This window comes from Canis lupus, chromosome 1 (genome assembly GCF_011100685.1).
Source record: "Canis lupus familiaris isolate Mischka breed German Shepherd chromosome 1, alternate assembly UU_Cfam_GSD_1.0, whole genome shotgun sequence".
Lineage (NCBI taxonomy): Eukaryota > Metazoa > Chordata > Mammalia > Carnivora > Canidae > Canis > Canis lupus.
This window is the reverse complement of record NC_049222.1, coordinates 93,385,574-93,410,749: the sequence shown is the minus strand read 5'-3', so window position 1 is coordinate 93,410,749 and position 25,176 is coordinate 93,385,574. Positions and strand designations below refer to the sequence as shown.

Here is a 25,176-nt window from a genome sequence, read left to right as displayed (position 1 = left end):
GACAGGTGAGTGACTTTCATTTTAGAGGATTTTTTCTTTCCCTTGAGGGACAACAGAACAGAGTGCTGACAGGGTAGACTCTGAAGCCAGAAGACCAGGACAAGTAGGGGAGCTTCTTATTGGGCAAAGAATGTAATCTTTCTGTGCCTCAGTGTGTTGTGTGTGTGCATTACATCGGGGTAACATGGCTCCCCTCATAGGGCTGTTGTGGGGATTAAATGTATTAATGCAGATAAAGTGCGTGGCCTCGGTAAGCACATAGGAACTGTTGGCTCTTCCTACTGGTGAGTAAACTGAGCTGCTGGGCCGCAGCTAGGAGAGGCCACCCAGCTCCAAGGCCTCTTTACGTTCCTCTGTGCCATGTCTGAGCGAGAGTGGGGCCCTCCCAGAGGTGCTCAAGAAGGATGGTGGGAATAGCATGTTCAGGTGGAAGGAGGAAGAGGAGGACGAGAAGCAACCAGGAGAAATTTGGAGGAGGAACAACAATAGAGAACTTAAAAAAAAAATCTTTTCTATTTTTTCTGGCTGTTAAATTAAAATGGTCTCACTCTGAAAATTAAAACATCCTAAAACTAAATTTCTATCATCTGTGATCTAGCCATCTGCCCTATTCCATCAGCCAGCCATTGCTAGTGGACTTTGGAAAAACAAAAGCCAACAGGAAATTATAATATCATAGAAAGCGGGAGACATGACTCCAAAGAGCAGAGGTGGTTGATAGGCCAGATGCAGGAGTGTCAGGTCCCTGAGGCTTGGTGTAGGGAGGGCAGGGGGAGCACGTATCAGAGTCAGGGTGGGAGTCCCTCAGTTAGGTTTGGGGTGAATCCGGTGTAGGTCAAGGAATGGACGTACAGCTCCAGAATAAGGGGGGTGGCACAGAGAGTTGTGGGGCCAGGAAACTTTGTTTTGCTCTGGACCTCTTTGGGGGTCTGATGAACTTAAGGACCTCTTCTCAGAATAAGGTACCTAAAATAAAAGACGTGGGATTATAGCAGGTAGACATTTCTGTCCACAAACACTTTGGAATTCAGAACTCCTGTAAAGATAATTCCAGCTTTCGGATATGGCACTTCTTGAAGACTCCCTGCTTAGAAGCTGTCTAAATCCTCTAAACCTTGTGGGTATAGAAAGCTAAAAATATACCCAGAATTCCGAATGAGCCAGATCTCTAGCTTCAGACAGTGATTTTGGATAAGGGCGTATCTTTAGGTGATTTGGAGTCCCTAAAACATAGAGAAGTTATGTAAATATTAGCATCACCACCCCCGTTTACTTATTTCATAAGGGTATTGGCAGAATGAAAAATACTTTGGAGACTTCATGTGCTGATCAAGTCCCTATAGAGTCCAAAAAAAAAAAAAAAAAAATCCACTGCGACCCAAGGGCAAGTAATCCTGGGTTATTGACTCATTACAGTACATTCTTGGTATGCTCCACATGCTTGCAAGGCAGCTGATGCGCTTTCCTGTGGGGCTGGATCCACTCCCCTCACCCCCACATGAGCATATATGGGGTTTAAATTTACAAATACAGTTCAGATAATCACCAGTAACCCATCTTGGACAAGGGGGAAGACAGGAAGAAGGCTGACAGCAGGCATGGCCCAGGGCAGATTTGTTGGGGTACATACACTAGAAAAAAGAGTTTTAGAGATTTTCCTTATCAGCCATTTATCAGAAATTGACTGAGCCTGCCTATGAAGTCATCATTAATATAGCAGAGGGGAAGTTGTACATCCAGTGATCCCATTTACTGTTCAATTGTGATTCTATATTTTTTCCCAGGTCACAGGAGTGCGTCTATAGGACTTTTCTGCTCCTTCCTACTAGGAGCTTTTCTGCTCCTAGATATGAAATCATCATCCCAACTACATCCATTGTTGGAAGTACTATTTTGGATTGGCCCTGTGTAATGTGAAATGAAGAGAAAAAGTGTGTAGCTGAATCCCGATATGGAAATCCAGACTTAAAAACATTCTCTGATGGTTTGGCATCCGTGGGATAAATTGGTCATAGTTTTCAACAACTCAGATCAAAGCCAAATGCTGTTTGCATTCAGACAGTGATTCAGGGACCATGTCTTATTTGGTTTCTTTGAAAATAGAGCACAGACATTTTTTCATACCTTTGAGAGAAATCTTTTGGCTGCCAAATTTGTGCCTAGTAAATGTTATTGTACCCTAATACAAAGTTTTACATCTTGTCTCAAGTGTCTTTTGCAGCCTTGCTCCACCATCCCCAAGCTGAGTGGCTGGTTGCAATGAAGGTCTCCTGATGGTAATGTGAAGAAGAAAAAAACAGGCCAACTGGTAAAGATAAAAAAGAAATGAGAGTAAATAAAACACATATGGAAGGTCTACTTTCAGAGTTAAAATGTATACCAGTGTGTATGCAAATCAGCCCTCCAAATAGAAAATCTAGGCGGGGCCCACCATAGGCATGATCATAAGTAGCCAAGTTTGCTTTCTGTGGCCTTTCATTCCCCTGACCTGGGTATTTCTCCAGCACCTCCATCCCTGTTCTTTCTTAGGCTTCTTTTCCATCCTTCTGAACCTGCTAGAGAACCAGAATTGCTCCTGTTTCAGGGCCCACTTCAGGACTCCTCCTCTTGCCTCACATTTCACTTCTACTCTCCCTACAGACTCCTGTGTCCAGTGTGCCTTTCCTCCTGAGGGCATTGCTCATCAGGGAGGAGCTCCAGGGGTAAGTGAGAATTCTTTATATGACCATTCTTTTTTTTTTTTTTTTTTTTTTGAGAGAATGAACACGCACAAGCTGGGAGTAGGGGGTAGGGAGAGAGAGAGAGAATCCCAAGCAGACCTCCCGCTGAGCTCAGAGCCACCAGCGCAGAGCTCCATCTCATGACCTTGAGATCATGACCTGAGTGGAAACCAAGAGTCAGATGCTTAACTGACTGAGCCGTTCGCAGGTGCCCCTAAATGGTCGTTCTTAAATAAAAATTATTAATTCATAGCCAGTTCTTGATTTTTGATGAACAGATTATGTTTTAAAGATTATTTTCTGACTTAATTTTGTTCACTTACCAGACTTTATCAAGTGTCTCTTACATAGAGTGCAGTGGCTTTGGTGTAGTGGGCATCAGAGGAGAGCCCAGTTGTTAGTGGAGGGGGCAGAGGTCCTATACACAAAAGGTTAAAGAGCATGGCAAGATAGAGTAACAATTCAGAGATGAAGCAGGCTGGTTTTAACAAATGCTTATTTCATACACTGAATGTGGCAGACACTATTTTAAAGGCTTCCCAAATATTAACTCATTGAGTCTTCAAAGCTGTGGTCATTCCTGTTCTGCAGATGGAGAGACAGCCACAGAGAGTAACTCCCCCAGGGTTACTTGTCAATTAGTGCGGAGTCAGTACTAAATCCCAGCAGTTTGACTCCAGGGTCTGGGTCCTTAAAGCAGCTCCATGTGGCATCTCCAGCTTTAGGATGAGGACTAAGTGCAGGACACAAACAAGGATTCTGATTTGTGGAAGGGTCCATTCCAGGTGAGCTAAAGAGGGCAGAGAGGGCTATCTGACAGAGGTTCTTTACCCTGGCTACCCATTATAGTCACTGGGAAGTTTGAGAAAGTCCCAAAGACCAGATCTTATCCAGGCTGCTAAATCAGAATCTCAGGGGGGAGGCCTGGCCAGGTGTGTGAAGAGGGCCGCCAGGTAGAAGACAGCCAGCATGAGAAGCCAGTAGGGGGATGAGGCTCCAGAACTAGAGCCTCTGAGTGGACAGGAGCTCAGGAAGACAGGAGGGCGGAGGGCAAGGTGGTCAGGTGTTTCTCTCCCACCACCAGTCTCTGGGTCTTCCTTTCAGCCCCGCTGCTCCCTTCTTTCTCCTCTTTTCTGGCCTCATTGTCCTTCCTTATCTTTTGTTTTCTTTTCCTTCTCTATCAACCCTTTACCTTCTTCTTTCCTGCATCCTCCTGCTGTTCTCTTATTTCCTTCTCCTGCCCACTGCTTCCTTCCATTTCCTGGCCTTTTGGCCATTTCACTTGACATTGCCCCTCCTCCCAGCAGAAGGTGGGCAGAGGCAGAGTTGTGACTTGGATGAATCTCGATGCTCATTGGCAATGCTCCTGAGGGAATTGGGGGAAGGCCTGGAACGTGTAGACCTGGCTCCCCAGTAGTGTAATTCGTGTTTGATACTAGTAAGGGCCATATTCCCTGGGGACCTAGGGTATGTGCACCTGGCTTTGAGGTTGAGAAATATGAGTTTGGAAGGTGTGTGAAAAACTGCCCTCAATATAGTGGCTTAAATAACCCAATTCACATCTCACAGTTCTGTAAGATAGAAGTCTGACATGGGTCTCACTAAGACTAAGGTCCAGTGTGAGCAGGACTGCTTCCTTTTTGGAGGTTCTAGAGAAGATTCTATTTCATTGTGTTTTTCAACTTCTAGTGTTTTCCTATGTTCTCTGGCTCCTGGCCCCATCCTCCATCCTCAGAGCCAGTAACCTGGCACCTCTCTGGCCCTACCGTGGTTGCCAAATCACTTTCTCTGAAGCTCTTCTTCTGCCACCCTCTTCCACTTTTAAGGGCTCTTGTGATTGATTCCATTGGACCTATGTGGATAATCCAGAATAATCTCTCTCTCTCTCTCTTTCTTTCAATTTATTTATTATTTATTTATTCATTCATTCATTCATTCATTCATTCATTCATGAGATTCAGAGACAGGCAGAGACATAGGCAGAGGGAGAAGCAGGCTCCCTGCAGAGAGCCTGATGTGGGACTTGATCCCAGGACCCCAGGATCACAACCTAAGCCAAAGGCAGACACTCAACCACTGAACCACCCAGGTGCCCCCAGAATCATCTTTCTATTTTAAGGTCATTTTTTTTTTTTTTTACCAACTTTAATTCCACCTGCACCTTAATTACCTTTAGCCACTTAACATATTCACAGATTCCAGGGATGAGGATATGGGCATTTGTAGGGGGAAGGAGGACATTATTCTCTCTGTAACAGCCTCACAGAGGAGGAGAAGTAGACAATAAGGATCATTCCATATGGACAGAAGAGCACATGCAGAGGTTTGGGGACTTTGAAGAGTATTCAAGGTAGGTTTGAGGAACCATAGTAGTGTAGTATCACTTGGTGGTGTCCTGCAACTGGTTATGACATATACCATTTATACAATAAATTTTATTCATAAATTTTACATCTAATAGTTTTAATCACATATCTGATCAAAATGTCTTCCAATAAGCAGTACTCTGTGGAGGCAGTAGAGTGTTGTGGCTGAGAGCATGTGCCCTGGAGCCATAGCTAGGTTCTAGTCCTACTTCTATCACTTATTAGATAGATATCTGTAAGGATTGAATGAGATTAAGAATCTCAAGTACCTTGCCTCAGCTGCTGGCACACAATAAATCCCTAATAAATGTGAGCTTTTCTGATTGCCATAACTAAGCTGTATCTTAAGCTTATGGCTTATAACTTGCCACTCACATTTTCTCCTTCATGTCCACTTCTTGCTGGAAGAAAAATGAAAGCAGTGGCAGGAAGAACATTTCTGACCTAGGCAGCCAGCTGAGATAGCATCATTATTATTGAGCTCAGACTGTCTGACTGCTGGTCCCTAAATTCAATCTAGAATCTAAGGACTCTCTGCTCCTGCTGCTTACGCCAATAGCCCCAAATGGTATCTATAGCTGAGTTTTAAATGACATTTGGTTACAAGACAGAAGACAGAAAAGCATGGGGATGGGGGAGGCGGTGTCCAGGCTGAACTGAGACTTTCTCAGGTAGGATTAATAACAGAAGTGAGTGGGCCTGAGCAGTGACTTCTGTACAAATATTTTTTTTTATTTCTGAAAGTCAGTTGGAAAATCTTGACTCTGTTTTATCCAGGAGTGAGATAAATTCCACTTTCAGTAGGAATTTGGGAATGCATATACTTCTATTAGGTGCTGTGTTCCAGGGCTATATTGTTAACCAGTAACTGAGAACATGTATAAATGGCCTGGATTTTCAGGACAGTTGTCTGACAACCAAATGGATAAGCTACTGTATCTGACCCCCAAAGGTTGACCAGCTGGTCTGAAAGGGGGCATTGTGTAATTACTGTGGAAGCAAAATGTCTCTTGTTTAATGTAATACTGATCAGATGATAGGAGGATCTCAAAAAGAATGTGAACCATAAATTTTTTTTTTTTTAAAGTAACCAGGCTAAAATGATGTCACAGAAACTAAGTATCTATATTGGATGGTGAGCCCCTTTAAGTTTTTAAGTATTGCTTTTCTTTGTACCCTCCATGGTATGCTGAATGCCTTAGGTACTTCTATAAGTTGTTGTCAGCTATTTGTTTAAACAAAAATAAAAGAGATCTACTGGCTCCCGCAAATGAAATGGTCCAGAGATTGGATGGCGATCACGTGTGGTTCCGTTAGGACTCTGGGCCTGTTTTCTGCTGCCTTCTCCACCTTGCTTTCCACAAAGTTACACCTTCCTTGGCAGGCTGAGAGGAAGACGGCTTCATTTCTGTCTCTTCATAACACACAGAAGAGGCTCTTTAGAGAGAGGAGAAGACATTTTTAAAAGCTACCAAAACTTTCCTCTTATGAGAACATCTCATTGGACCAAAATGGGTCCTCTACCCATCATCAAACTAGTCCCTGTAGCCAGAGCTCTCCTCTTTACATTATATTGGTCCAAATTGGGTCATATGCCCATCAGTGAACCAATCTCTCTGGTCAGAGGAAGCCCCTGGTTGTGCATATGTGCCGGCCAGTTTTGCAATTCCCAGTCAATCCTTGCAATAACTCAGGTAGCAGCCCTGAGGTCCTCAGTGGTTCAGGAACCAGCCAGACGTCTTCCAGAAAGTGGCAGAGTTAGGATTTCTAGGTTTTCTGATTCTAGAGTCACCCTCCTTCCAATGTACTATCCTGCTTGAATGAATAAACAAATAGATATCTGGTGGAAGCAGGGCTCCCTGCATGGAAAGAAGAGTAGAATAATGGTTAATGTGGGAAATGTTTCTCTTTGAAGCCTGACCATTTCCCCAGGAGCTGGGTAATGCTGGAAAGATAACCTACTTTTCTCTGCCTTTGTTTCCTCATTTATAAAATAGAACTTGTCACCTCATTGGGATGTCGTGGGAATTAAGGGAAGTAATGCAGACAGTGAACTTGGAACACCATTCCAGCCTGAAGGGAGTCAGTGCTTTACCTAGGGCAGGTCTCCTTTGGGGACTGTTGGTCATTTGTCTGATGGACAATAAAATGGTACTCCTCCATTCTCTTACGGGGTCAAAAGGGGGATAGAAATGTTTATGGATCTGAAAACTGCCTGAGTACTTCAGCATCACGGGGCCTAAGAATTTGTAGACAATCTCCAAGTACATTCAAACCCCCTTGCAGGCAGGTCTGTTTAGAACTTGAGGTGAGTAGGGAGGAGTCTGAAGAGCCACTGGATCACTTTTTTTTTTTTCAGAGCTTAATTCTGTCCACAACTTACTCATTGTTCTTGCTTATTCTGGAGCTGTCCTAATGCTGTCTTGCCTCCTTTACTTTCTCTTGTTTTTTATTATTTATTTTTTAAAAAGATTTTTACTTATGTATTTGAGGGAGAGCTCACATATGTTATGTATGTGAGGGAGGGGCAAGCAGACTCCTCACTGAGCATGGGGCTCGATCTCATTACCCCAAGATCATGACCTGACCGGAAATCAAGAGTCTGATGCTCAACCAACTGAGCCACTCAGGCACCCCAGCTTCCTCTTGTTTTGAAGAAATTCATCTTCCTTCCTGTGCCCTTGGTCCATATTTTCCCTCTTTTTTTTCTCCCCATAATTTAGTACATATGTTTTCCTGTTGTTCAGGGTGTGATGCAGATGACCTGGTGTGGTGTGGCACGAGGGAGGACTGGGGTGTCATATGGGGGAGGATCATTGGGGCAGCAGAGGAGGAGGAGGCTCACCCTCCTGATGGTAAGCATTGCTGAGACAGTTTTCTTCCCCAAGAAGGAAGAACTTTCGGTTTACAATGATGAGCCTTGGGGCACAGAAAGAGAGTGACAGGTGTTTAGACCCTTTTGGAGTATTGGAATGATTACATAGATGTGCAAAGACAGTCGTTAGTGCCATTCACCAACTCTCAAAGTGGGAAAAAATGTTCTTTCACTTCTTCATTAATTCATCCACTCATTTAGCATTAAGTACTTACTAGTGCTCAGCTGTATTGCTAGACCATGAAAGGCTCATGAACTGTAAATTCTACCAATGAGAAGGCACTGAGAGAAGGGAACTTAATGGATAGGTAGCATTATGATGAGGTAATTAATTTTATATTAGGTGGCATATAGAAGTAGCCAGTATGGATGTTAAGTGGAAAAAAAATAGTAGGAGACTGGCTGCCTGTGGAATATTGTGTATGTCTATGAACTTTTTTTTTTTATTTTGGTAAACTCTGTGGATACACATTAATAGTATGTCAAGAAATATCCTGTCACCATTGTAGAACACAAGATGCATCTCAATTGGGTCTGTATAAAATAGGAAGAAAAATTTTACCAATTAAAATAGATGAGGCATTGCATGGAGTAAAATACTTCAGTATTGGTCAGTTGCATATTGAGTGATACATTTTAGACTCTGATTCACAGTTTCAATCTGAGAAAGGAAAATAGGTATGATGCTATGAATGTAATGAGTGTAAATAATACTTTTTAAAAATTGCATCACTGCTGTGGAAGCAGGAGAGTCTGGGCTGACTGCACTTGTGGCAAAATTAATAGAAAGATCAACTTAAATGTTTTATGAGGGTATTAAGCACTGATAACATTCCACTATTTGTACTATTCGCTTAGGAAGGTAAAATGGAAATTTTCCATCTGACACATTTATTTCCCCTCTTTAAGTTGGCAAACACTGACTTTTTCCAGTGCATTTCTCCATAACTGGACTCTTGCCAGCTCCCATGTGGTTGTGTGTGTGTGTGTGTGTGTGTGTGTGAATAGCTAGGCATACTATCCCTGGTGCTGTTAGTTTAACTTGTCTGCCTTTGGGGGTTAAAGCTTGTTTCTCTCTATATACATTTTACAGAAGTAGGAATCTGATCATAGTTCTTTGCAAGTTTGTAAAGGTTTGCTGGTGGATCCCTCAGACTGACACAAACAACAGTTCTCCTGTAGGGTTGCACCTAAGATGTTCCATCCCAGAGTCCGTTGTGTTCTGCTGATGTTGCTGTATGAGACTGTGCATATTCCTATTTTGTACTCTTGCTTGGTGTGAGCAGATACACAGGATCTATGCCTTTTGTGCCTTTCTGACGCTCCTTATTCCACCTGTGATGACTTTCTTGGCTTATCAATTCTATACTCCTTCTTTGAAGTCCAGCTGAAACAGCCAAGCTACTGCATGGGATGTATAGTAGGAAATGATTTTTGCCTCCTCCACACTCACCTGTGCTTATCTGACATTGATCACAAGGTGCTTGCATTTTATACACCTGCAGTGTACTTTGTACAAATTCAGAGAACATGTGGTATTATTTTAGTTTACAAGGACTTGGGGCTTCAAGACTGACAAACCTAGCTCTGCCCCTCACTCTCTATAACTTTTTACTGGGCTTCAGCTTCCTGGCTTCCATGTAGGAGACTACCAATGGCCATTTGGAAATTGCTTGGATAAGGTTCTGTATTGCAGAGCCATCATTTCTTAAGGGTTTGCTGTATCTCTGGCACTGGGCAAATTGCTTTATGTGACATCTTCCCTTGCACAATGCCTGCAAGTGTTAATTCCTTTACTCCCTGTCCTGGGACAGAGTGGGTACTCACTGAATATTTCTCTAGTGAATGAGAACTGGACTTGAGCTGGCAGCAGGGTTTTGTCTGCTGAGTTGGCTGCCCTGAGTCAGAGGCTGAGATACACACAACTGATGGCTCCAGAGAGGGAAGAGAGCAACTAGACTGCAGTTCCCACCTCTGGCTGAAAGGCTGCCAGGGTGTGATTCCTAAGCATGATGGAGAGCTTACAGGGAAGGAAGAGTGTCATTTCTGAACTACACTATTTCCTTTCCCACCATTTCTTACTCTCCCCTCCTCCATCCCTGCTGACCATTTCAGTCTAGAAGAGGTACAGATCTCATTCTGAGTCACTCCAGGATTTTATTAGGAATCCTGCATCTTTACTATATCCCATGGAACATAAGGACATTGCTGATCTACATTCCTGCCCTCCCCCCACCAAAAAAAAGTCAAGTGAAGTACTGTACGTATTTAGTCGTAAAGTATAGGAATGTTAGAGGCTCATGAAAATCCCACCTAAATAAAAAATGACTTTCCTGCTGTAGGTCTCTTCTAAGTGAAGAGAATTTTGGGGATCTCCAGGTTAATGACTCATAGCTTTCCCAGTGTTTTATTTTCCATGAGCCACTGATTAAAGTAGGGTGTAGCACAATATTTTTCTCTTCCAGCTAAGCTGTTCCTATCAAGTAGGAAGCTTAAGAAGCTTCTTCAAGCCCCTAGGATATCGTTTCATGCATGAAAACTATTGTATTTAAGATGATATTCAAGAGATGGTAGATCGGTTTTTTTGCAGCTTCCACCCACGCTTGTCTTGTTCCTGGGGAGCCCTATGTACAGCACAAGAGTCTGGATGAAGAGAATTTCCCAAAGCGCATTAAAGGGTCAGTGTTCCCATCTTGCTCTGTTCCTGAAGGCTGGAGTTAATGAGGAAGACTTTTTCTGTGAATGTCAAGCATGTTGCAATAACTAGCCACAATGGAATAGTCATAGCAACTTCTACCACTTGGTTTCTTTGTTTTTGTGATGTTGCTGCATGCTTCATTTTATGAGCCTTTTCTTGTGTGTGGTTGAGCCCATCTATTGCCATCTTGGGCTTGGATACTTGTATTTAAAAGGAGATGAAGAACAGAGAGAAACTGGAAAATTGACAATGACATATCCTAAGCACTTATAAATTTATTTCCCTCTCTCTACTTCTGCTGACAGATATTCTGATGATTAATATTCTGATGAGTTTGTGTCTTTAGCAGAGGGGAAAAATGCCTTCCTTAAAGGGAGTCTTGAAAAGCAGATCATAACAAGACATAAGGATTGTGAAAATGGGTTTTTTTTTGTATGATGTCAATATCTTGGATACAGACCCACTCTAGTAATATTCTTTCTGAAATAAGATAAATGAAAATTATCAATAATCATTTTGGTTTGGCTTTTTGGGGCAAGTCATTTGTGTACTTGAGGGCTTCTATCTTGCTCATAGGAATGCTCATTTATATTTTAGTGGAAGCCCTAGAATAGAATATAAGGATTGGTGGAATTCATTTTTTTCCTTAGAAGGAGACAGTGAGAGGGAGAGAGAATCTTAAGCAGGCTCCACAACGAGCGTGGAGATGTAGCTGGGCTAGATCTCAAGACCCTGAGATCATGACCTGTGCCAAAATCAAGAGTCAGATGCTTAACCGACTGAGCCACCCAGGCGCACCCAGAATTCTGGATGTCATCACAGAAAGGCCTAACTGGAGGGGATTTGTGTTTTATATACGTTGATTCCCAAGATGCAAGTCTGTACATATGTAGCAGTACATGTGGGGAACCACTAGTAGTTGGCCTTCTGGGGACAGTCTCTTGAGGGCTCTGACCAAGCCAAGTAGAAGGGCTGGGGTCACAGCTTAGGTGAGGATGTTGAAAAAAAATTTAAAGATTTTATTTATTTATTCATGAAACACACAGAGAGAGGCAGAGACATAGGCAGAGGGAGAAGCAGGCTCCCTATGGGGAGCCTGTTGTGGGACTGGGATCAGGGGATCACTCCTTGAGCTGATGAAGGCAGATGCTCAACCACTGTGCCACACAAGCATCCCAGGAGGTTGAATTCTTAAGGAGCAAGTATTACTGAATAGATGCTATACATGCAGAGAGTGTGCCTCCCTTCCTAACAGCCTGTTTTTAGAATTTTATATTCAGGTAACATTTCCATTTCTTCTCTGCTTATACTTAGAAGAGATGCCAGAGGCATCCTCTGTGCTTCACCTAGCCATTTTCAAAGTTATGTTCATCTAATCCTAAGTATCAGAAAGACACTTTTGCCATTTACCACTTTTTAAAAAGTTTTTCTCTCTGTATTTTACTATTGGGTATTTGTTTTCACTTGTTCTCTACTATTTGACATCAGATCCTGTCAAAACTCTGACACTTTTTCACGTTAAAAAGGCCAATTCAACAAATAAGGCCCAAGAAGAAGGCAGTGTCTCTCTGCTGTTACTCTGTTCTGGAGTTCCTAAACTCCCTGGCACACGGGAAGGAGTGCGTGCGTGAACGCGTGGAGAGGGAGACACGAGCGCGGCCATCGAATTGGTCAGCCTGGTGACCGGCGAGCCCGCCCCCACCCTCTTCCCCCTCCCCCTCCGGCGCTCACACTCAGGAAGCAGCTGGCTACAGGCCGGCCCTCGCGGCCGAACACACATCCACACTCCTCGCGGGGCCGCCTTCTCCCTCCCTCCCTCCCTCTCCTCTCCCCCTCCCACCTCCCTCCCCTTGCAGCCGCGTCCACACTGCGCCGCCCCAGCAGCCCAGAGCGCGGCGCGCAAGGGCACCAGCGCCAGGGCCGATACCGTTGCCCCTCCCCGCACGCCCGCCCTCCCGCCCGCCCGCAGCCGTCCAGGCTCGCACCAGCGCTCCCCCAACGGAACCCGCCGAAAGCAATTAGCCAGCATCCCGCACCGGCCCCCAGACGCAGGGCGAGGATGAGCGGGACAGGCGAGGCACAAAGTCGAAACTCAACTTTTTAAAAACATTGCGCGTGTCTGTGTCTGTGTCCGTGTGGGGGGAGAATGAGCTGATGCCGAGGGTCCGGCCACCCCCTCCTGCCGCCTCCTCCCCCTGCCGCCGCTGCCCTCGCACACGCGCGCGCACACACACGGCACTTGGGCCGGGTTTCCGCGCTCCGTCCCCCGGCTTGGATGGGAGTTCTCATTTCCGAAGGAGGCAGAACCCGTGGAGCGCGCTGAAGGGCGGCCGCCGCTGTCACTCGCAGGCTGGCCGAGGAGGGGACCCGCACGCCTGGCTTTGTTGTGGAAATCCGGGTTACCTGGTAAGTGGATACCATAGGAACTTTGCTCGCAGGCGAGAGACGGGAGAAACCGGCGCTTCGGAGTGTGGGGGAGTTAACGCTCAGAGACGCAAACTAGGGGTTAGAAATAGTTTTCCACGCGGAACCCGTGGCGTTCGCGCGGGTTTAAGGATACTCGCACCCCCAGCCCGAGATTTTCTAAAAGATGTGTTTGTTGAGACAGCAACCCTGGATGAGGCATCAAGCCCTGTTGTTGTCAGTTGCCTCAGAGCACCGAGTGTAGAAGACGGAAAGGGAATCAACAAGGTATTAAAGTTTCTTTAATTAGGAAGAGTTTTTGTTTTGGGTTTTTCTTTTGGACAGCAGGGGCCAGAGGGCCACACAATCAAGGCAAGTTACAGGACCCACGGGCTTGGTCCTGCACGCCGCCCCCGAGTCCCCACTGAAGGGAAACTTTGAAGAAGTGGGCACTGATGGGGGGACGTGAGGTCCCGCGCGCGCTCACGGGTCTGTAGTTGCCTTTTCCAGTTCCACGTGTTTGTGGAACTCCGCTGAGGCCGTTTTGCACACTTGGATCTCCCCAAAGACAAGGTCCCCATTGCTCCGAAGGTTCTTGGGGTGGGGGTGGGGGGTCCGTCTCTGGGAGTTGTTCCGTGACCCGCAGCCGCCAGGTCTCTAACTATAACCTCCCACGCGGCAAAAGGCGCAGACATTCTCAGACGCTCACACTCCCCACCGGGTTCGTCACTTTGCGTTTACATTTTTAGGGGCCCGACAAAATGTCAGCACTGTTTGGAAAATGTCTCAGTCTTGGCCACTCTGTCCCGCTCACAGCACCAGTCCCTGTAAATGACGCTGTGTGTATTTTGAAGTCTGTCGGGGCCGCTCTCTGGAAAGCGTGACTGAGCAGCCGGCTCTCTCCTAGACACACACCTTGCCCCAAGCGACACTTCCAAGTTACTCACTGGAGCTGACAAGTCACCTCGGGGACGAGGAAGTTACCCAAGTGTCTGGAAAACTCGGCCCTGAGTGATTTGTCATCCTATGGATGATTCAATTAGGTACCTGGAGGGAGAAGCTTTGGGAAAGGTGGTTTCTGGCTTCGCGGGTCGCGCCCTCCACTTGTTGGGGGTGTTTGGGAGGCAAGAAGCGAAAGCAGACCCGAGGGTTAGGACGCCGGCTCGATGGCAGCTCCGGGCCGCAGCCGCCCCGGAATCCCAGCTCAGCTCGGGCCGCGAAGGGCAGCGCGCTGCTCTCCCCGCTCGGGTTTCCCAGCCGCGGGCCGGCGGCGGCGCCCTTTCGGCCCGACTTACTCGGGGCTGGGTTGCACAACAGGAAACCGGCACGAGTTTGTTTTGTTTTGCTGCGCTAGCTCGCGGACCCGGCGGAGGGTTAGGGTCAGAGGCGGCCGGCGAGTGACGGGGTCGCCCCAGCGCGCCCCAGCCGGGGCCCTGCCGCCTCCGCCCTCAGACCCGCCCCTCGCTCCGCGCGGGGGAGCCTAGTGGCTCGGGCCTCCGACCTCCGCGGGCCACGCCAGGGGGTCGGGATAAGGGCTGCCCTCCTCCCACCCTGCCCCAGTCGCGTCTCCCCGCCCGGCGGGTCCCCAGCACCTCTCGATCTCTCAGGCCCTCCTCCTGCCTGGAGAGCCCCTTCTCCCCCCCAACCCCCGCCCCTCTGCTCTGTATTCCTCACCTCCTGCTAGGCTTCCTGGGTTTCCGCGAGGCCCTCATCTCTGGAGCATCTAAACCCGGGGCAGGGGCGGGGGGTGGAGGGTACTTCCGGAATGGCAGGGAGCAGCGTCTTTTGGGACTGGACTCTGGCGGTTGTGGCCCCTTTTACGGAGAAAAGGGCTTTGCACCGTCTCCCCATCTACTTCCAGAACCTCAGTATCTCCCCCAGAGTTTGGGCTGGGGTGGGGGGCGGGGTGCTGGAGTTTGAGGAGAGGGATGTACTGCAGCTCCCCCCAGCGGACCGATTCCCCTTAGGATCTGGGATCTGGAATCTGGGAATATCAAGTAGAGACTAAAAGCTAGAAGGACCTTGGCTATGGATCCCCTATGGATGAGGAAACCCAGATTCAGAGACTTGTAGGGTTTTGTCGAAGCCCTCATAGTCAGTTGTCACAGATGCTGGACACACAATGAAGTTCCCCAGTTTCTGGTGCAGAGAGCCTCTCTTGGCATGAAGGTGAACTCAAGACAAATGTGAAGCCTTCTTATGTCCCCACTGAAAGCTTTGATGAGTCATGATTTCTGCATTGGGAGTTAGCCAGACATCCGTTTCCCCCGTGTCACATTCTCTGTTAGACTACCCTTTTACACTAAACTGGGAAGCTTTTTTTTTTTGTTGTTTTTTTTTGTGTGTGTGTGTTTTTTTTTTTTTTTTTGTATAAAATTGATTTATTTGGTTTTAATCCTCCCATTCCTCCTCTTTGCCTTCCCCTAATTTTGCTTCCTTGGTGAAGTGTTGAATAAGTGCACCGGGCAAAGGTTTGTAGAAAAAGGATCTACCCATATGAAGGTTGGGGGAAAGCTTGCAGCCACGTAGAGACAGGAGTGTGCTATGACATGTTATTGTTGCAGCTGGGAGAGATCACATGTAAAGGCACTGCAGTTTTCCTGTGTTTTCACCAGTTGTCTATGGCAGCCACATCAGACCTGCCACTGCCTTTGAAAGGAAGAGTAGGGGACATTTCTTTTCCAATTCCTTTGAAAAACACTTCTTATTGGTGAATTCTTTTCCTTTGTTGCTCAGAGGAGTCAGCAATTCTTGAGTATGAGTGGTTCAGTCTAAGTGCTGCTGTAATTCCCTCTCTTCCTGGGTCACCTTGGGCCAGTTGTGAGAGGGCATCTTTTCTCTGATCCCTGCTTCTAACCAAGTTCCTTAATATGAGTGGTTTGCTAGAGCTTGAGTACATGGAGTCTGTTAATTTGCTTAGAAGTGATCTTCATTCCAAATAGGAGAAGCAACTTTTTGGGGATGGGTGGGATAAACTCCACGGTTCACCTAGTGGGTGCAGTTCCTACTGGGCCAAAATAGGATAGGGAAGGTGAAAATAGCAAACTAACGTTCTGTTCTGTACCAGCTATGTCTTCAGTCGTATGGTAGAAAGTGGTCTTTCCGTTGTTTCAAAAGAGAGCTGAGTGTTTTCAGTCTTTTTTTTTTTTTTTTTCCCTCTGAGTGTTCTTTCTTGCTAGTAAATTAAGCCCGAGGACATTCTTTTCACTTTTGTCCCCTCTCATATTGTAGGTATTGATCTTTGGAGTTGTAATGCTAATTTGTAATTCTTCCAAGTAGAGATGAAGTACGATTTGAAGGAGATAATTCAGGAAGTGGCATCTCCTGCACATTCTCTTCCCTGGAGAAGTCATTTTTTTTGTGTTTCTGTAATTATTTTCTGTAGAGGATAATATAAAGACGGTGGAAACACAAGGTTTAACTCTAACTTTTTCACTAAGTTTGGTTGCTTCGTGGACTCAATTAGGATTAAAAATAAAATTAAAAAATAGATAAATGGCATCTAGGAAATTTGTGCAACAAAAATGTGCTGCCTTACTCATTCCTGGAGGATGAGACATACGGCAGAATCTTTAAATGACTCTAACATGTAGTTTGATAAAAAAGATGCCCCCAAGTCAGGTTCTCCATTTACTTAAGGTGGAGTTGAAACAAAACCCATGTTTTTTATTGAGTTGAAATAAAATATCCATACAGAAAAGAACATGTATCTTAAGCTTGGTGAATTTTCACTAGCTAAACCGAACTGAAAAACTGGCATCCAGATCAAGAACATTACCAACATTTCACACACTCATCATTATGTTCCCCCTCAAGAGTAACCACTGCCTTGACTTCTAACAGATACATTATTCTTGCCCGTTTTTAAAAATACCTTATGTGAGTGGAATAATTCAATATGTACTCTTGGATCTGGCTTCTTCTGCTGATGTCACAACCTTCCAGTAGTAGGTCAAATAATTTGGATTTCCCTTTAAAGATGGTGGGAATAATTGAGCTTGAGGAACTTAGTTGGTCAGGCATTACTTAATATGATAGAATTAGAACACTGACAAAACAGAAGGCATGTTTTCTATCCCACTGATGGTCTGATAGGGGACAGCAGACAAGAGTGAAAGACCAGTTCAAAGCCAGTGTGGGATGAGCAAGGAGAATGCTGAGAAGCTGAGTGCTCCAGATGCATTTGACAATCCCCTTTAGGGCCACCAACCCCCATAGCAAAAGAAGAAGTGCCTGGTCTCAGTAACAAAATGACTGTGTTTGTTTTCCAGCTTTTAGCTATGATTTTTCATTGTTCATGAGTATGCCAAGATAAAGGCCAGAATACTGTTTCTGCTTAGAAGACCGGCATAGTGTCTGGCTACTTTTTCCTGTCACAGAAAGGAATAAACGAGGGAGCATGCAACTGTGATTAAACTGGCACAGAGTGTAGGGTTTGTTATCATAGTTATACCTTATTGCACTGTTATTTATTTGGGCAATAAATGATAAATATAGGGTACAAATATGTAATTATATATTTTACTGATATCACGTTTTTCAATATTAATGAGCAGTACAAGTATAAATACAATAATGCATGCGATATATAAATGTTATATATGAATCCATATGTGTGTAATATGTGTAGTATGAAAAATACAGAGGTGTAGGTATTGTCTAAAACCATCTATGAACATATAAGCACTCATGAAAGTTCAAAGGGTAAATTAGACAAGGCCTCTAAACTTAATGTAATTAGAGTTTAGGCAGGGAGATGAACAGACAAGTAACTATAAGGTGATATAGAAAGTTATGGATGTTACAAGAGAGGTATTTTGAGTAAAATAGTTAACATTTACTGGGTCCTTGTGCCAGGCACTGTGCTGAGGAAGTAACATGATTGGTCTCATTTCATATTTTGTGATCCTATGAACTATGTATGATAGTGTAATTCTAACCATTCTGCAAATAGGTACAGATATTAAGAGAGGATCAGGGAAGGCCTACAGATTTGGGATGGACATGGAGGGTAAGTAGGATCTGGATTTGGGGAAAAAGAGGGCCAAAGAAGGGAGGAGGGGAAAGACCACCCATGTGGACTCGAGTACAACATGTAGGATGAGCAGAAACAAGGATCCAATTATGTTCCACTATGGGAACAAAATCAGGGGATTTGTCTGTAAAACTGGAATCACAAGGGCTGAGAGTGGTAGAGAGCAGACTTGAAATGAAGAAAGCTGATGGGACCATTCTCGTCTGATGTGATCTCCTCAAGGCCAAGAATGAGAACAACTGCACATTCCTTCAGGTGCAGGAAGCCCGGCTGAACTGCAGATGGGCAGATAGGGTTACAGCACCAGATCAGACCCTGTTCCAGGGGCCTTGGTAAAGAGATCAGACTTTCTTCCTTTCTTCTTCTTCTTCCAGATCAGATTTTCTGAGTATCATTTCTTCCTGAAGTTCAGAGCCAGATCCAAGAAGTTTCATTTCTAGGCCTGCTGCACACTGTATGCAGAAAACTAACCAGATGCCAGGGCTGTGTATGAATTCTTGTTATTCTTGTGTGTGAAGAAATGGATTAATGTTTTCCCAACCTTTTCAGCATGACCAGTAGTAGATTCCACTTCTTTCTGTAACTTGACTGAGTCATTCGTGTTGGTTTTTTTCTCTATCCCATTTTCTTTCTTTTCTTTTCTTTTCTTTTCTTTTCTTTTCTTTTCTTTTCTTTTCTTTTCTTTTCTTTCTTTCTTTCTTTCTTTCTTTTTTTCTTTTCTTTCTTTCTTCTTTCTTTCTTTTCTTTCTTTCTTCTTTTCTTTCTTTCTTTCTTTCTTTCTTTCTTTCTTTCTTTTTTTCTCTTTCTTTTTCTTTTTCTTTTTCCCTTCCTTCCTCCCTTCCCTTCAATAAATATGTTGTCATATTGGTTAAGGGCCTAGTCATTGTTGTGAATGTTCATACTTCTGCAGTGATGTCAGTGAACATAATTTAACTTGTGTAATACTTTTGTCTATCAACACTAAAAATAGTTTTATTGGTCACTTTTAGGCAATAACTACATTGAAGAAAAGAAATCAGTTTTGCATGTGATGCAGGACACTTTAATATGCTTGAATATTTGGTTTAATCTGTGATAAATTCAATTTTATTTCTAGAACCTCCCATAAATAATTATTTATTACCTGTTTGAAAGGATTGTGACCTTTAGCTTTGTAAATAGTTATTCATATGGACCAACTAGTTATTTTTACACAAAAAAATGACAAAGAATGCACTTTACATTTGCCATATTTTACTACATATGTACCTCCTTGTATGAGTGTGGAGATTTTGTTTTGTTTTTGAAAGAAAAATCTCCAGCTAGTTACTTTTCTTTTATATTTCTGAAGCGGCCTTTGTGTCTCAAACCATGGCCCTGTGGTGTTCACTCTTTGCAATTCAGGTAATTAATTCAGTGGTGACATCATAAGGAATGTGTTCATTTTTCCATTTCAAATTCCTCTTCATAGGATCTGATGGTTAACTCATATTAAGAACATATTTTGGAAAACTCAGTTCTCAAAGGCAGTTAGGCATTAATTTAAACTTGTCCCCCTTTAGCATTGTAAGAAGGAAATTCTGTTTCAGGGTAGGTCCCCCTACCTTCTGCAATGAGAAATCACTACAATTGTGGGTCATTTGGATCCTAATTTTGTTAGTTGGTTGATTTTTGGTGTTTATAGAGCATGACTGATGAAGTGATACTGAGTCAAATGCACAAAGATGGCAGTGGTAGGAGGATAGCCTTGTATTGGTGAATCCTTATGCTTTATAAAGCTAAAAATGTTGAACTTTTAGATTCTTTGCTCATTGCAACTATAATTTGATATTTCTTTTACTTTGGCTGTTCAACTCTGTCTATACCTGCAGCTTTTCTTTTTAGGTGTCTGAGCAGGCAACAATCTAAATGCTTTTTTAAGTTGCTTTTATACCTTTTTGACTGTAACTCACCATAAAGCATATTTTTCATCTTAGGCAAAATACGCTCTAAGCATTACAGATATATACAGACATGTATACCCACAAGTAACAGACACAAAACAGTACTTAACAATTAATACATTAGATGTACTCTGGTAGCTTCTATTTTGGTCTAGTCAGTTCAGTTTCATTAAAATACACTTTTTCCATTGAATAATTGATTTCAGGGCCTACCATCGTATTGCAACCAGTTTGAGAAACACTGCTTTAGAAAGAGCACTTTGTTAAAAATAGATCTAGGAACTTAGGAGCCACAGCATGGTTACTTTTCTGAACATACCTATGTTTGTATTAAAAATATTTTTGGTTCCAAGTTCATTCTTGTTTTGTGTGATTTCTTAGAATCCTAATTATTCCCCTTTCCCTTGCCATTTGTGATAGGGTCACAGATTTCTACAACTTTCTGTACTCATTGATGAGTTAATGATTGAGAACAAAGTAAATAAAACGTTTGTAGGTGATTACTACTAAAAGTAGTGACATTCAGTGAGCTGGGGGAGTATGAGAGTTACATAGATGGACTGAAGTATGGTGAACGGATTCTAATAGAGGTTACTGAATTTTTAGTATATTGCTCTTCTCCTTTGCTCTTGTTTTCTTTCCTTTGTCTATGTTTACTGTCTGCATTTGGCATGTCTTAGCCATTAATTTAAATTTAAAAGGGCACTGCTGGTTGTTTTATTCCCTACTTAGGGAAGATTATTTTCATTGAGAAAATTTTATAAAATATAAAAATAAAAAAATTAAAATGTGTATATCCCTAGATAGCTAAGGGTTTAAATCCACAGATAAGATGGTCAGGGATTCTACTAGATGGAATCCATAATGTTCATTATGTTATCTTTTCTGAGTGGGCTTTGAAAGAATGGTCTTGAATCTCTGGAGGGAATAGTAATTTGTCTTTATGTTTGTAATTGATATAACTCAGCACTAAACCTCTTTGATTTGTAAGGTTTTATCTTACTGGTGATTATATTGCTTGAATAATGTTCATACATCTTAGTGTTCAGAATAAGTATGTTAATATTTGTAGCATTATGGACATCAGACCTTGTCAGTGCTTACCTGACTCTATATTCTATACGTGGTAGCTACCAGGTATAACCTCCATAAGTTTGTTGCTCTACATCTCACTTATGTGGAAATATCCCACCCAGCCCTGTTTCTGTGTAACTTCTGTTGTAAAGTCTGTGAATCTGTCAGTCTCACTGAATAAAGTTGTGAAACCACAGAAATGATCAACTCCACTTTGTTGTGGGTTATTTTATCATAATATTGTACCCTCCCTTTCAATTTAGAGAAATGATATTGTACACATCTAATGCATTTCCTCTATAATATCCTCCAGTTTCACAGGCACATGTTTGCACTTCCCTCTTGTCAGAATTGCAGACAAGAATAATTTTGATTTATTGATTTCATCTAATATAGACATGTTTATATTGTTGCCAATAAAATGCCTTACAAGATTGGTTTTTGTTTATACAATCTTTTCTGAGGAGTCAGTCACCTGTGTTAGGACAAGGTACATTCTGCTTATTAAAATGAACTCCTGGGATCTAAGAACATTCAGCTCTATCTGTCCTTGATTGAATTGCAAAATGTGCTTCACACTGCAGCCGCGCATGAGAATAGCTTATATTATTTGTCAATAGGCTTTTCACTTCTATTATTCTTCTGGCTACAAAAGCTGTAACCAGAGAAGCGCAGGGGAATAGCTTGGGCCTATTAATGATCAAGGCAGCGATGTTGAAAAAGCAGTTAATGAAATTACACAATCATTAACCCGAAGGGGAAAAAAATAAAAAAAATCGATAAAAACCCTATTTTAGATGGCTTAGATGTATATAAAAGAAGCAGTCCAGGAACATTTTGTTTGCTGACCAGTATTTTGTGTCTCATTATCAGGTTTTTTATGCAGAGTAAGAAACACTTGTGGCATAAGGAATGGAAAATGTAACAAAGGCTAAATGTAGCCTAAGGAAATGAAATGATGTATGAAAATTAATAATTAACTGGCTCATCAGATGAATTATGACTCTAGATGAGTTTATTAATGATATTTACTAGGAAAGGGCTTTTGGCTCTAAAAGAGGCATTATGGACTCGTGTTTTTGGAATTTCCTTGAATGGATGAGTTAACGTTGCTTTTCACTTGTTGGATCTTTTAATCTATGAGACACAGTGCCTGGAGCCTTGGGTAGAAGATAGTGTCATGATTTTGTGTTTTGATCAAAGTCATAGCTTTTCCAGAAAACCAGTGAAATTATTAAATGGTTTTGTGCCTTAGTTTCCTTAGAAGTTAAGTAATTTCCTTTCTGACCTGACTTAGAGGAGTGTGTTTTAAGAGTTTGAAAGTGGTCAATGGAAAGATTTATTAACTCATGTTGACTCATTTGACAGAATGAACATTTTCATTGTTTGAATGGACAGAGCGTTAAAACTCTAAATGTATCAATATGTCAGATCCAAAGTACCCTAAATGTGTATTTCCAGATGTCCCTTTTCTTCTTCTTCTTCTTCTTCTTCTTCTTCTTCTTCTTCTTCTTCTTCTTTCTTTCTTTCTTTCTTTCTTTCTTTCTTTCTTTCTTTTTTTCTGTTGATAGCTTGGGGTAGGCAGTGAGTGGAGGGTGGAGGAGAAAGTAATTCTGGAGAACTTGAATACTTTTTTTAAGAGAGAGTGTGCCAGTGGAGAGGGGGAGGGGCAGAGGGAGAAGGAAGATCTAAAGCATACCCCACAGAACGAGAAGCACAATGTGGGGCTTGATCTCATGACCCTAAGATCATGACCTGAACAGAAATCAAGAGTTGGATGCTGAACCAACCTACCCAGGTGCCCCTTGAATAGATTTTTAAATAGAAGGATGCTCTGCCAATGGAAATCTACCAGTTAGGTTTTGATATATTGATTAGTTGTGATTTTACTTTTTGGCAAAGTGTAGGCAAATTTATTTATTTATTTTTTAAAAGACTTTATTTATTTATTCATAGAGATGCAAAGAGAATGAGAGAGAGAGGCAGAGACACAAGTAGGCTCCATGCAGAGAGCCTGATGTGGGACTCGATCCAGGGTCTCCAGATCACGCCCTGGGCTGTAGGCGGCGCTAAACCGCTGCACCACCGGGGCTGCCCAAGTGTAGGCAAATTTAGTCTTGTTATCCATTTTTCTTTTAATTTTTTTTATTTATTTATGATAGTCACAGAGAGAGAGAGAGAGGCAGAGACACAGGCAGAGGGAGAAGCAGGCTCCATGCACCGGGAACCCGATGTGGGATTCGATCCCGGGTCGCCAGGATTGCGCCCTGGGCCAAAGGCAGGTGCCAAACCGCTGCGCCACCCAGGGATCCCTTGTTATCCATTTTTCAAGGTAAGTGTTGTCTTTTAGCACACTGCTAATGTGAGAACCTCCTATCTGCTCTTGCTTTGATGGAGTGGATGAAGGTTACTATTTTTGCTTTCATGTCTACCCTGTCCTCTTGACTTAAGTGTCATAGGTATAAAATCTACATATTTATCTTTGATCATCTTAAGTGGGTATCTTTGATAATCTTCCTTATCTTAATTATCTGGAAGATTAGAATTTCAAGAGATGGCACTGATTATCATCAGCTGTTTTATAGATGGAAACTGTAAGCCAGAGAAGTTATAAATGATTTGCCAGAGGTAGAACTTAGGTGTCCTGACTTCTAGTTGAGTGCTGTTTTTACTCTGATTAAATAAGGATGTATCTTTCTTAAAAGTTAGCAGTTTATTGCTTTTTTGTTAACACGGGGATTTAGGACTATAAATGATCATATGGCCTTGCTAAAAAGTATATAAAGTACTTTAATACCAGTAGATAAAATTGATTTTTAAATTCTTGTCTCTAATGCTTGAAAGATCCATTGGCATGATTAATGTGCGAACTGGGTTATTAAGCATATTTTCACACAGAGTTTATATTATTTTGTCTTGAGGTTGGTTTTCCTAGCTTGTATGCCATCACCTTACTGGTGTTTCTTTATGGCATTCATCACTTTGCTTTCTGGCTGTTGCTTTTTTAGTAATAAAATTTAAGTGCATTTTTGTTATTGTTGTTGTTACTTTCAATCTAAAGGTATTTAAAACAGGAGTTCAGTTTAAAAATAAAATAAAAGTCCAGCTTGACAGGCAGGTATGAATATCTGATACTTAATTAGCTTCTCAGCACATTATTTTTCTCACAAACCTAATTAATGATCTAACCTAATGCTAAGTACCTACTTATGTGTTTTTATCCAGATTTTTGATGAGAATTCCTGCTTGTATTGATCTTGCTGCCAAAAATGACTCCTTTGTTTTTAAAAACTGGAAGTGGGGCATAGTCTGTAAATCTACAGATGCTTGTCACATGGACTCATGATGGCTCATAATGCCAGTCATGTTGGATGATTCCTCATTTTCAACAAATTGCCAATACAACATATATACTTACTTCTTTTGGTTGGTGCTGAGTAAGTCCTCTCTTTTGCAGGGTTAAGAGTAGTCAGAAAATGCTATTTTATGAATGAGTGAAGAATAGATGGCCAACATCCTCTGGCAAAGCACAGAGATATGAAATGATTCTTGGTCACAGTCAACCCACGACTCAACAGACCAGATGATAATTCACTGGAGTTCTTAAATGGACACAGCTGGAAAGGCATTGGGAATTTTCCCAATGTAAAAAACCAAAATCTTACAACCCGTTTAGTACTAGGGTTTATTTCTTATTGTTCCATGAAATAACTCAAAGTGATAAAGTTTGGGTAGGCTGGCTTTCCTTGTCCGTTCTTGGGGACTGTAATGGAAGGAAGGGCAGGAGCAGGGGCTCAGAGTGTTTCTCAGGATTGAATGGTGTGGCCATATGAAATATGCTGGACTGATAGAATTCTTAATAAAGTAGAAAATTGGTAAAGGCGAGGGAAACATTCCAAATGTTATATTGTTAATAATTTTTGAAGTTTCTCAACATTTGGGCACACACTAAACTTTGCAGAGGGCAGAGTGAGTGCTTGACTTGAAAATCAAATCTTTTGATTTTCCAAAAGGATAAATGAAAAAAAAAATCTTCTTCACAGAGAGTTTTCCCTTCAATATTCTGTCCCTGATGGCTGATGG

At 42.7% G+C, this 25,176-nt stretch overlaps 1 protein-coding gene across 18 annotated transcripts in view; it reads left to right on the top strand.

The window, feature by feature from the left end:
• GLIS3 (GLIS family zinc finger 3) overlaps positions 1-25,176 on the top strand; it is a 546,483-nt gene that overhangs the window by 87,394 nt on the left and 433,913 nt on the right. For 15 of the 18 annotated variants that reach the window (XM_038527224.1, XM_038527215.1, XM_038527216.1 and 12 more), the window contains one exon: positions 2,641-2,702. The gene's annotated coding sequence lies outside the window, so the exon portion shown is untranslated. Of the gene's footprint in view, positions 1-2,640; positions 2,703-12,627; positions 13,066-23,363; positions 23,426-25,176 lie in introns of those variants that run through there. The other 3 variants (XM_038527222.1, XM_038527236.1, XM_038527226.1) reach the window with 3 other exon arrangements.